The following is a 12,951-nucleotide window of genomic DNA, read 5'->3' as shown; positions in this document are numbered from 1 at the left end:
ACCGCAAGTTCTTTTTCTGTTGAAGGAAAACATGGACTCGTGGGTATATATAGAGAACAAATGTTGAAGGATTCTTAAGATTTGGTAGGACAAATGTGTGGTTGATGAGATGCGGTTGACCTAAGTGAGGGAACTCTTGTTAGTTCACCTCCCAAGCTTTGACTCGTGGCAAAAACAGAAGTGCTAACTCACCAAGCCATCTTAAACACAAAATTAGTTATGACTTATGGGCCTTATGACTCATTAATAGGCCAGTGGGGGAATTAAACAAATGTAAAACCCTTAAATTTCGTATATTATTTATTATTTAGTATTTGAATGTTATATTAGAGATATTAGAGTTTTTAAAATTTAAATTTCAAAAAGGAATTCTAAACTATCTCAACAACAGTTATAATTATCTTTTATAACTCACGCCGTATCAGTTCTACAAAGATATTATTTTGTAAAACAAAAAAGAAAGAAAAGAAGAGAGAAGCGTGATATATAGAGAGTGATATTTTAATTTGACGTCTTTAGTAACCAAAATGAAAGACGGTGACCAAGAAATTGCCTAAAGAAGAAGGAGAAATTATATTTCAATAGTCGATTGTCTAGAAAGGAAGGTGAAATGATATTTCAGGCAAGTTAATCTTGCATTGTACTGTTATATATATTTGTAACTTGCTTTTGATGAATCTTGTATGTTTTAATAAATAATAGGGAAAAAAAATTTCTTAATGATAGTTAGTTACGATTAGGATAATATAGTTGTATAGGTTGTCATCTTGAATTTAATTGGACGAGAATTATTTATTACTATAGAGTAGATAAAAATTTAATTGCAGAAACTTTGGTTATTGGTTTTGTTAAATTTGTAAAGATTGGTTATGTTATTATTACATTAGTAAATTGATATACAAGTATACATGTTACGATTTATTGATCTCACCCAAAGAATCAGAATGATTATTAATATTTAGTTATTGTTATGAACTATTTGTCTTATGTAATCTATGAGATATGGTTAGAGGACTAGATCATAGAATTATAAATTGTGTATTAAGTATTTAAACTTTGGATCTATATATACATATATACATGTATGTATAATTCTTGGAGGCATGAACATGAAAGCAAGCATCTTCATATGGATATATGTATATATGTTTAGATACGAACATGTGAATTAGGAACTGAAGCAATGTCTGCATTTTTTTTTATTGAACCGAAATTGTACGATCCTAATCTTGTTATATAGAATAGTTGACGATCCGAATCAAAGTCCCATAATTTAGGTTACTGATGATACAAGTTGTTAGATAAACTTCTTAAGATAGATATAGATTGGATTGTTGGTACATTATGAGTCTAATTGGGATGGAATGGTTAGGGTGTAACTTTGAATTTTCTTAAATTTAAGCTAGTATGCCGTTAGAATTCTTAAATGATTATATGCATCGGAGTATAGTTGGCAGCACTATTGTAACTCGATTAGGAAATTTATATGATTTAATATTAACCAAATTGAATACTCTTACTTTTTGGTCATTCATAACTATATATATATAACTTGCGAAAATTGAGTTTAGGGACTTTGTCTGTCTGTGATTGATATATATATAGAGTATTGCATTGTATACATGATTGCTTTGGTTCATGTTAATCATGTAGCAGGACCGGGTAATGTGTGCATCAATGGCAGATGTTTATACATATGTTTATTTGATATATTATGCATGTGAGTTTAGTCCATAATTACAGTGACTTGTACGCACGTGATGGCCGGGTTAGATTGCAAGTTACTCTTATTTTTCATATTTTGTTGATATTGAAAACAGATTGAAATAAAATACAATTTGATTAAAGGAAATAAAATAAAATATTATTTCTTTATATTTTATTATTATTCTTTTTAATTGATTTTAAACTAATGGAAATAAGGAAAAATAGTATTGTTATTCTAAAAAAATTGAGAAAATTTTCAGAATATTAGTTTTAAGTATAATGAACTTAGTTTGTTGATTTCCTGATTTCTAGATGATGTTCAAGAGTTTTATTAAATAAAAACCCGAAAAAGTATATTTTTTTTTTTCAACACTAAAGAGGTGGGTACGGAAAAAAACTATTAGGAGTAGACTCTGAAATCTTACAGGAGCTTTGGGCTATGTCCAAAATTTGGTACTCTCAGTAGTTGGGTCATTAGAGTTCTGTTTTTAAATTAAAAGTGTGTTTAGGTGTATTACTTATTAATTTTAATTATTAATTAATAATGTCTTTCGTAATTCACCATAATTAATAATTAATGGATGAGTTTGGATTAGTCGGAGGGGTAGTCAGGGACTAACCCTATGATGACTTTTGGGTATGGTCAGGGACCTACCTATTTGGGAGTGCACTACCCTTTTATTATGGTCATGGGTTTAATGAGCCCTTATTGTGTGGACGTGATCAGGGATCATCTGGGGAGTAGACGTATAATCCAGTCACATGTGTATTTTCGATAGTCAGGGACTATACGATTCACACCACTTTATTGGATAGGAGCCCGGAGCTTATATGAGATATGTGGATTTATTAAAAGTAAATGATGGTTATTTATTGAGTTTATAATTAACTACGATATACATATTTGATTAATGCACTTGTTTAAGTTGCTTATATATATGGGAATACATGGTAAGGTTAGTTTGCCGAACGATGATTGTGTTTAGCATTTCTTGCTGAGCTTGTGAGCTCACCCTATTATCACATTTCAGGTACACGTTGAGTAAGAACGTGATGGGATCATGTGGCAGCGATGGATATTAGCTCGTTGCGCATTGATTTATTTTAGCTCGGTTTTCTGTTATTATGATCACTGTAATAAAGTTAATGTATTGCGAAACTTTGTCTAGTTGATTCAGTGGTCATAGATGTTTTATTATGTTAGAGGGAATTTCACCTCTCTTTGTGAATTTGATATATGTTTGTCAAACATTCATGTTTAATAAATTGGATGATGGAGATTCATTATAGTTATATTTTATAATGGATATATATTAAGAATTAGTGGAAGTTATAAATCAGATTTTACGTAGAGTATAAAGAGTTTTTGTGTTAAAATTTGGGGTGTGACAGTTTGGTATCAGAGCCTGACTCAGCCGGAAGTGTGCCGACGGGGACGTTAGGCCTCCAAGGGGGGTGGATTGTGATGACCCTGTGGACGGGTGTGCTGTGAGTGGGTGCGAGGAACACTATCAGGCTACCACACTGACGAGCTACGGGTGCACAGTCCCACATCACCTGTGTAGAGGAAAGGTGAAGTGCTTTATATGTAGGTGTGTCACTCCAATTGGTATAAGGCCTTTTGGGGTAAAACTCAAGAGCAAAACAGTGCGCGTTCAGGCCCAAAGCTGATAATATCATACCATGTGGTGGAGTGGGTTATTGCAAATGGTATCAGAGCCTAGCTTAAGAATTAACTGGCTGAAGGAAATGATAGTAAGGATAGGAACATATGAGTAATACCCTGTCTATTACAACTCCACTCGGAAGCGCGACGACACTTGATAGAATATGTTGTGTTTGTCTTGTTATAATTAGGGAGCTGGCCGGAGTATCCTATTGATTTAATAGTATTACGGATGAGAGACTTTGATGCTATATTGGGTATGGATTGGTTGGCTAGATACTATGCTCAGTTGGACTGTCATGAGAGGATTATTGTATTCGCAGTTCCTGGAAAGTTACCTTCTCGATATAAATGTGGGGAGTTCGAGGGCACCATATCTATCAGATTTCTCGCCCACATTTTGGTGGTTAAGCAATGCGTGACTATAAAGCAGTTACCTACTATGTCAAAGTATGCAAATGTGTTTCAAGATATTCCGAGTTTGCCTCCTAGGAGGGTAGTGGATTTCTGCATCAACCTCACTCCTGATATTTCACCTATCTATAGGACAACCTACAAAATGACGCCAGCTGAATTGAGTGAGTTGAAGAAGCAGACTCAATAATTGTAAGATCGGGGGTTTATTCGACCTAGCACATCACCTTGGGGAGCACCTGTTTTACTTGTCAAGAAGAAGAATGGTCACTCCGCTTATGTGCTGACGACCTTGCGTTGAATAGGGTCACTAGTGACATGCATTGATGATTTGTTTGATCAACTCAGAGGGGCACAGTTGTTCTCTAAGATTAACCTGAGGATTGGTTACCATCAGCTGAGGATTAGGGAGGAGGATATTCCTAAGACTGCCTTCAGGACTCGTTATAGCCTCTATGAGTTCTTAGTCATGCCTTTTGGGTTGACTAACGCTCCGGCAGCTTTTATGGATTTGATGTACCGAGTGTTTCGACTTTACTTGGATTAGTTTGTTGTGGTATTTGTTGATGACATTCTGATATATTCCAAGACTAAGGAGGAGCATGAGAAACACTTGAGCATTACACTTCAGACTCTGCGTGAGCATCAGCTCTATGCTAAGTTTGAGAAGTGTGACTTTTGGCAGGAGCAGATTCAGTTTTTGGGGCATGTGATCTCTAAGGATGGAGTTTGAGTGGATTCTGCCAAGGTGGAGGCTGTGATAAGTTAGAAATGGCCTACTACTATCATTGAGATTTGTAGCTTCTTGGGACTGGCAGGATACTATAGGCGCTTCATTGAAGGTTTCTCCAAGATTGTTGCACCTTTGACTCGTTTGACTCGGAATGATGTGAAGTTTGTTTAGGACCACCACCGTAAGCAGACATTTGAGGAGCTGAGGACGAGATTAACTTCAGCACCAGTTCTTATTATTCCTGTTAGTGGTGAGAGATTTGTTATTTCCACAAATGTGTCACATCAAGGTCTTGGCTGTGTTTTGATACAAGATGGTAAGGTAGTAGTGTATGCCTCTAGGCAGCTTAAGCCACATGAGGAAAATTACCCTACACATGACCTGGAGTTGGCAGCAGTGGTTCATGCATTGAAGGTATGGAGGCATTACTTGTATGGCAAGAAATTTGAGTTATTCTCTAATTACAGGAGCCTTAAGTACCTCTATACTCAGAAGGAGTTGAATATGAGATAACGTAGATGGATGGAGAAGATGAAGGATTTTGATATGACCCTTCAGTATCATCATGGGAAGGTGAATGTGGTAGCAGATGCCTTGAGTTGGAAACCGAGAGGATTAGTTACCTTTATGATGATTTAGGAGTTGATGATGTTAGAGGCATTGGCAGAGTTCTCTATCATATCGAGTTCTCTGAGTACATGGGCTCTTCTTTGTAGTTTGACTGTTCAACCTACTTTGATTAGCCAGATCATTCATGCTCAGATTTAGCATGACAACTGGTTACAGACCAAAGCAGTTGACGTTGTTAATAATGAAGGTAATGTCGACTGGACGTATGCATCTAATAGTGGTATGAGATTTTGAGGTAGGCTATGTGTTTCAGACTTAGCAGACCTCAAAGAGAGATCTTAGAGGAGGTACACCACTTTAGGTGCACAGTACACCCAGGTGGCACTAAGATGCATCATGATCTTAAGAGGCAATTCTGGTGGGAAGGCATGAAACATGATGTGGCAAAGTTTGTGCCTAGATGTCTCACTTGTCAGCGAGTGAAGGCTGAGCACCAGAGACCAACAGGACTATTACAGCCTTTGCCTATGCCTGAGTGGAAATGGGAGCATGTGACGATGGATTTTGTTATGGGGTTATCAAGGTCGATACATAACCATGATACAGTGTGGGTCATAGTGGACCGATTAACTAAATCAACTCATATTTTACCCATTCGAACTACTGTTATTGTAAAGGAATTGTGTAAGATCTACATCAGAGACATAGTTAAGCTCTATGGAGTGCCAGTGTCTATTGTCTCAGTTCGTGATCCTCGTTTTTCATCTCGATTTTGGAGTAGTTTCCATACAGCTTTTGGTACTTCTTTGAGTTTGAGTACTATTTTTCATCCTCAGACTGATGGCCAGTCCGAGAGGGTCATTCAGGTGTTGGAGGACATACTTTGTGCTTGTGCGCTAAATTTTCAGGGTAGTTGGAAGGATCACATTTCACTGGTTGAGTTCGCTTATAATAACAGCTATTAGGCTAGTCTCGGCATGGCACTATATGAGGCACTTTATGGTAGACCTTGTCATTCACCTGTATGTTGGGCCGAGGTTGGTGACGGTAGTTTTTTTTTGGGGCCAGAGTTGGTGTAAGAGACTACAAAGAATGTTGCCATCATTTGAGATTGACTTCGTACAGCTTAAAGTCGATAGAAGAGTTATGCAGATCGACGTTATTGAGCTTTGGAGTTTAGTGTGGGAGACTTGGTGTTCTTAAAAGTATCACCAATAAAAGGGGTTACAAGATTTGTACGAAGAAAGGGCATATAGCTCCTCGATTCATCAAACCTTTTGAGATCATAGAGACAATTGGGAAGTGGCGTATAGATTGGCTTTACCACCTAGACTATCAATTGTTCATAATGTTTTCCATGTCACTATATTGAAAAGGTGCTTAAGGGATGAGACTCAGGCCATTGATTGTAAAGAGGTTCAGTTGTGCCCTAATGCAATCTATGTTGAGGCACCCGTTTCCATTGTTGATTGTATGGTGAAACAGTTGAGGTGGACAAAGATACATTTAGTAAAGGTACAGTGGAATCATCAAGATGAGAGAAAGGTTACTTAGGAGTTAGACTCAGAAATGAAGGAAAAATACCCACATATCTTCAAATAAGGTATGCAAATTTCGAGGACAAAATTTCTTTTTTAGGTGGGTAGAATATAAAACCCTTAAATTTCGCATATTATTTATTATTTAGTATTTGAATGTTATATTAGAGATATTAGAGTATTTAAAATTTAAATTTCAAAAAGGAATCCTACACTATCTCAACTACAGTAATAATTAGCTTTTATAACTCGCGCCGTATCAATTCTACAGAGATATTTTTTTGTAAAACAAAAAAAAAAAAAGAAAAGAAGAGAGAAGCGTGATATATAGAGAGTGATATTTTAAGTTGATGTCTACAGTAGCCAGAAGGAAAGACGGTGACAGAGAAATTGCCTAGAGAAGAAGGAGAAATTATATTTCAATAGTTAATTGTCTAGAAAGGAAGGTCAAATGATATTTCAGGCAAGTTAATCTTGCATTGTATTGTTATATATATTTGTAACTTGCTTTTGATGAATCTTGTATGTTTTAATAAATAGTAGGAAAAAAAATATTCTTAATGATAGTTACGATTAGGATAATATAATTGTATAGGTTGTCGCCTTGAATTTAATTGGACGAGAATTATTTGTTACTAAAGATTAGATAAAAATTTAATTGCAGAAACTTTGGTTATCGGTTTTGTTAAATTTGTAAAGATTGGTTATGTTATTATTACATTAGTAAATTGATATATAAGTCTACATGTCACGATTTATTGATCTCACCCAAAGAATCAGAATGATTATTAATATTTAGTTATTGTTATAAAACTATTTGTCTGATGTAATCTATGAGATATGGTTGGAGGACTAGATCATAGAATTATAAATTGTGTATTATGTATTTAAACTTTGGATCTATATATACATATACACATGTATGTATAATTCTTGTAGGCATGTACATGAAAGCAAGCATCTTTATATGGATATATATATATATATGTTTAGATACGAACATGTGAATTAGGAACTAAAGCCATGTCTACATTTTTTTTTATTGAACTGAAATTGTACGATCTTAATCTTGTTATATAGAATAGTTGACGATCCGAATCAAAGTCTCACAATTTAGGTTACTGATGATACAAGTTGTTAGATAAACTTCTTAAGACAGATATAGATTGGATTACTGGTACATTATGAGTCTAACTGGGATGGAATGATTAGGGTGTAACTTTGAATTTTCTTAAATTGAAGCTAGTATGCCTTTAGAATTCTTAAATGATTATATGCATTGGAGTATAGTTGGTAGTACTATTGTAACTCGAGTAGGATATTTATATGATTTAATATTAACCAAATTGAATACTCTTACTTTTTGGTATTTCATACCTATACATATATAACTTGCGAAAATTGAGTTTAGAGACTTTGTTTGTCTATGATTGATATATATATAGAGTATTGCATTGTATACATGATTACTTTGGTTCATATTAATCATGTAGCAGGACCGGGTAATGTGTGCATCAATGGCATATGTTTATACATATGTTTATTTGATATATTATACATGTGAGTTTAGTCCATAATTATAGTGACTTGTACGCACGTGATGGCCGGGTTAGATTGCAAGTTACTCTTATTTTTCACATTTCATTGATATTGAAAACAGATTGAAATAAAATACAATTTGATTAAAGGAAATAAAATAAAATACTATTTCTTTATATTTTATTATTATTCTTTTTAATTGATTTTAAACTAAAGGAAATAAGGAAAAATAGTATTGTTATTCTAAAAATATTGAGAAAAATTTCAGAATATTAGTTTTAAGTATAGTGAACTTAGTTTGTTGATTTCTTGATTTCTAGATGATGTTCAAGAGTTTTATTAAATTAATACCCGAAAAAGTATTATTTTTTTTTAGCACTAAAGAGGTGGGTACGGAAAAAAAAAAAAAAACTGTTAGGAGTAGACTCTAAAATCTTACAGGAGCTTATATCTAATATTGGGCTATGTCCAGAATTTGGTACTCTCAGTGGTTGGGTCATTAGAGTTCTGTTTTTAAATTAAAAGTGTGTTTGGATGTATCACTTATTAATTTAAATTATTAATTAATAATGTCTTTTGTAATTCACTATAATTAATAATTAATGGATAAGTTTGGATTAGTCGGAAGGGTAGTCAGGGACTGACCCTATGATGACTTTTGGGTGTGGTCAGGGACTTACCTATTTGGGAATTCACTACCCTTTTATTATGGCCATGAGTCTAATGAGCCCTTATCGTGTGGACGTGATCAGGGATCATATTGGGAGTAGACGTATAATCCTGCCACACGTGTGTTTTCGGTAGTCAGGGACTATATGATTCACACCACTTTATTGGATCGGAGTCCGGGGCTCATATGAGGTATGTGAATTTATTAAAAGTAAATGATGGTTATTTATTGAGTTTATAATTGACTGGGATATACATATTTGATTAATGCACTCATTTAAGTTGCTTATATATATGGGAATACAGGATAAGGTTAGAGCTTGCTGAACGATGATTGTGTTTAGCATTTCTTGCTGAGCTTGTAAGCTCACCCTATTATCACATTTCAAGTACACGCTGAGTAAGAACGTGATGGGATCATATGGCAGCGATGGATATTAGCTCGTTGCGCATTAATTTATTTTAGCTTGGTTTTCCTTTATTATGATCATTGTAATAAAGTTAATGTATTGTGAAGTTTTATCTAGTTGATTCAGTGGTCATAGATGTTTTATTATGTTAGAGGGAACTTCACCTCTATTTATGGATTTGATATTTGTTTGTCAAACACTCATGTTTAATAAATTAGATGATGGAGATTCATTATAGTTATATTTTATAATAGATATATGTTAAGAATTAGTGGAAGTTATAAATCAGATTTTACATAGAGGACAAAGAGTCTTTGTGTTAAAATTTGGGGTGTGACAACAAACTTTAGGGAGATGTTGTGGTTGCCCATCAAATGAGTGAGCTTACATTTGTCATTGGTCGACGTGTAACTATAGTAAAATGATTGGTAATTCAAATAGCATAATGTACTTGTTGACATTACAAAATTGTTGCCAATCCTACTCAACGGAATTGATATGCAATTATGCCTTCTCTCTTGTTTGTATAAATAAAAGCAATAATATATGTTGACACAATTTCAGTCCAAGGGCACACAACTTTATATGATGTTATGAACAACAAAGTTGATTAATTTGCAGTAGCTAGCTCGAAGGGTATGATATCTCCTCCTCAAAGAAAATGTCGAGTGTTTGGGACAATATTATGAATGTGTGTGTACAATTCGCTTAAACTTTTCAAAAAATAAATGAATCTAACGTGACGATAACTAAAAAGATGTTAATGTCCGATATTTTAATAAATGTTATACTTTTTTCTTTTATGCATTTGTACGTGTTAATTGGGGATACGATTATACCAGCACTAATGCACCGGATCTCATCAAAACTCTTTAGTTAAGCGTGCTTAGGCGAGAGTAGTACTAGGATGGGTGACTCCTGGGAAGTCTTCGTGTTGCACTCCTTTACAAGCTTTTTTTAAAAAATAAAAAAAAATAATAAATAAAAAAAAAAAAACAAATTGGCAATTAAAGGAAAAGGAAAGAACGAACCATTACATTAGTTTTTTCTCTCTATCTCTAATTTGCTTTTCTTTACTAATATTTTTCATTTTATATATATACATATATATTCTCTTCTACTCTCAACTTTTCTATATCTTTGTTGGGTGTCTCTCTAAAATTTAACCGTTATTAGAAAATACCAAATCAAAATACAATTATAAAAAGATTTAAGTGAGTGTATTATGTAAATTAGGGTTCTTATTCATGAAAAAGAACTCATTCATTCATAGTAAAGAATTGTAATTTCTAGTTTTAATTATTTGAAGATTTAATAAAAAAAGGGTCTCTTAAACTAAGATATATCCTGGCATAATTGAATTTAAGTTATTAACTTATATCAGGGTTTGAATTCTATAATGATAAGTTTTGCTATTTTTTATCTATTTCATATATTAAGTTCTTTTCTATATTAAAAAAAATTACTTTTAAAACACACACAACAACCAAATAAACTGACAAATAACAACCACCTAATTAATTGAGGATAAAATCACAAATATAAATTGGTGAAATGTAGAATTTTTTAATAAATAAATGTTTGTGTATTTGATTACACTTTCCAAAATAAAAAATAAAATAAACTACAAAGTTAATAGGAGAAAATATTCATGAGATGTCCAAGTGTCCATTTAGAATTTAAAATCAGTGTTATCGTAATTTATTTTTATTTATTTATCTATTTCCTCTGTTGAAATTATCGCCAACCCTTGTCTCTAGCCAGTGAATGTTAGTTGTGCTACGTGGAATGGGTGTGAAATAAATCTTGAAAAAATAACATAGAGGGGGTGAATAGGGTTAACTTGTCATTTTGTCCAATTTTTGCATATTTTTTACCTAAATAAAACCAAATAACAAACCCACAAAGTAAAAATAAAGTGCAAGTAAAATAAATAGAAAGAGATTGACATCGGGGTTTTTAGTGTGGAAACCCTATTGGAAGAAATCCAATGAACTCCGGAAAAAATCACAAACACTTTTACAGTCTCGAGTGAAATAGTCCACTACCATTGAAGCAGAGTACAACAGACTATGTCTCAAGTTCACATCCACTCCACTCCATAAAGAACCAGTTGCTAAACACCTTTGGCTTTACGACTCCCCCATTCAAACTCTTCAGGCTTCAGGTTTACTGCTCAATCCTTGTAGAAAGGTTGATGGAAGTATACAAACACTCTGTGAATGCTCTATCCCCTTTGTAGCTTAATCGAATAATCCTTTCTTTAAGTATGAATTTGAAAATGCACAATGATACCTGCTTTTTAGAACGGAATTTGTCTGAATGCTTTGATTCCTCGAACTAGGATCAGTATGAGAAGTGTTGAGAGAGAAAGAGACAATATATTTTGGTGAAATTCTCTCAATACAGAGAACCTTAAACATTGATGTATCTATAGTGCCTAGTGTAACGAGTGGGCACTTGCTCGCTGACCAAAAAACTTAAGCTATTCGATAGTACTGCATACCTGCCAACTCATTTAACCCAATGTCACTTCCTATTCGGATTCGATATGGGATACCTCTAACATTCTCTCCCACTCGAACTCGTAACGCCCTTATTGTAGTTGAGCCACCCTACTTACCCAGGGTAGGAACCCAAATTCTTTCAGATCAGGTACTTAACGGGGCACCGAATCAAGAACTAGGTCTGGCTCCGATACCAATTGTAATGGATGTGTGCTTGCCCAATGACCCGAAGCTTAAGTTATCGGGAAGTACTGCATATATACCCCACTCATTTATACCCATTTCACTTTCCATTTGGATTCGATGTGGGATACCTCTAACACCCATCTTGTTACATACAAAGAAATATCTTCTTATACAAAGATTAGTGGTTGTAAACATGGTATCACCATCTACTCTAAAAGTTTAAGCTACACGTTGGAGAAGATGCAACTTTAATATTTATATCCTTTAGCATTCCCCTCATATGTGGCCTTCATTTTTGGTCCAATGCAGATTTTTCAAATTTTAATTAGGGTGACTATGATGTTTAAAGTGAAGATCCTTACCTCTGATACCATGTTGAGAGAGAGAAAAAAACAAAAGAGACGATATATTTTGGGGGAATTCTCCTAGCACGAGTACCCTAAACATTAATGTACATATATATATATACACACACACACACACATGTAAAACACACGTGATGTATAAAAAAAGTATAAGAATAATTTATTATATATATATAAATAATAATATAAAAAAATATTATTTATTGAAATAAATAACATTATAAAAATTAAAAATAAATTATAAAAAAATAAATAAAAAAATATTTTTATATATAGAATTTTTAGTTTAGGATTTTGTTAGTATATTTTGATATAGAATTGTTGTTATGTGTTTATTGAAATAAATTATATATTTTCTTCTTTAATTAAATTTCATGCCATTAAATTTAAGTATTTCCTAATACTATTTTATTATTAGTATTTCTCCTCTAATTATATTTCTTTTTATTGAATTAAATAAATAATTTTTTTATTATTATATATTTACTTATCTACTTAAATTTTCTTTTATTGAATTTCAGTAATTCAGTTTTTAAATATTATATATTTCCTTCTCTAATTAGATTTTCTACTATTATATTATTATTATTATTATTATTATACCAATGCATCACTGGTTTAGCGATTTCAAGGGAGGTAAGGAGTTT

At 33.2% G+C, this 12,951-nt stretch overlaps 1 pseudogene; it reads left to right on the top strand.

The window, feature by feature from the left end:
- The first annotated feature begins 10,071 nt into the window (after window positions 1–10,071).
- Window positions 10,072–10,189, top strand: LOC132267702 (5S ribosomal RNA; annotated as a pseudogene).
- The last annotated feature ends 2,762 nt before the right edge of the window (window positions 10,190–12,951 follow it).

The sequence above is a fragment of the Cornus florida genome, unplaced genomic scaffold, assembly GCF_030987335.1.
Source record: "Cornus florida cultivar Cherokee Brave unplaced genomic scaffold, ASM3098733v1 CherokeeBrave_3.0.0_Hap2_Chr07, whole genome shotgun sequence".
Lineage (NCBI taxonomy): Eukaryota > Viridiplantae > Streptophyta > Magnoliopsida > Cornales > Cornaceae > Cornus > Cornus florida.
This window is presented reverse-complemented; position numbering and strand designations above follow the sequence as displayed.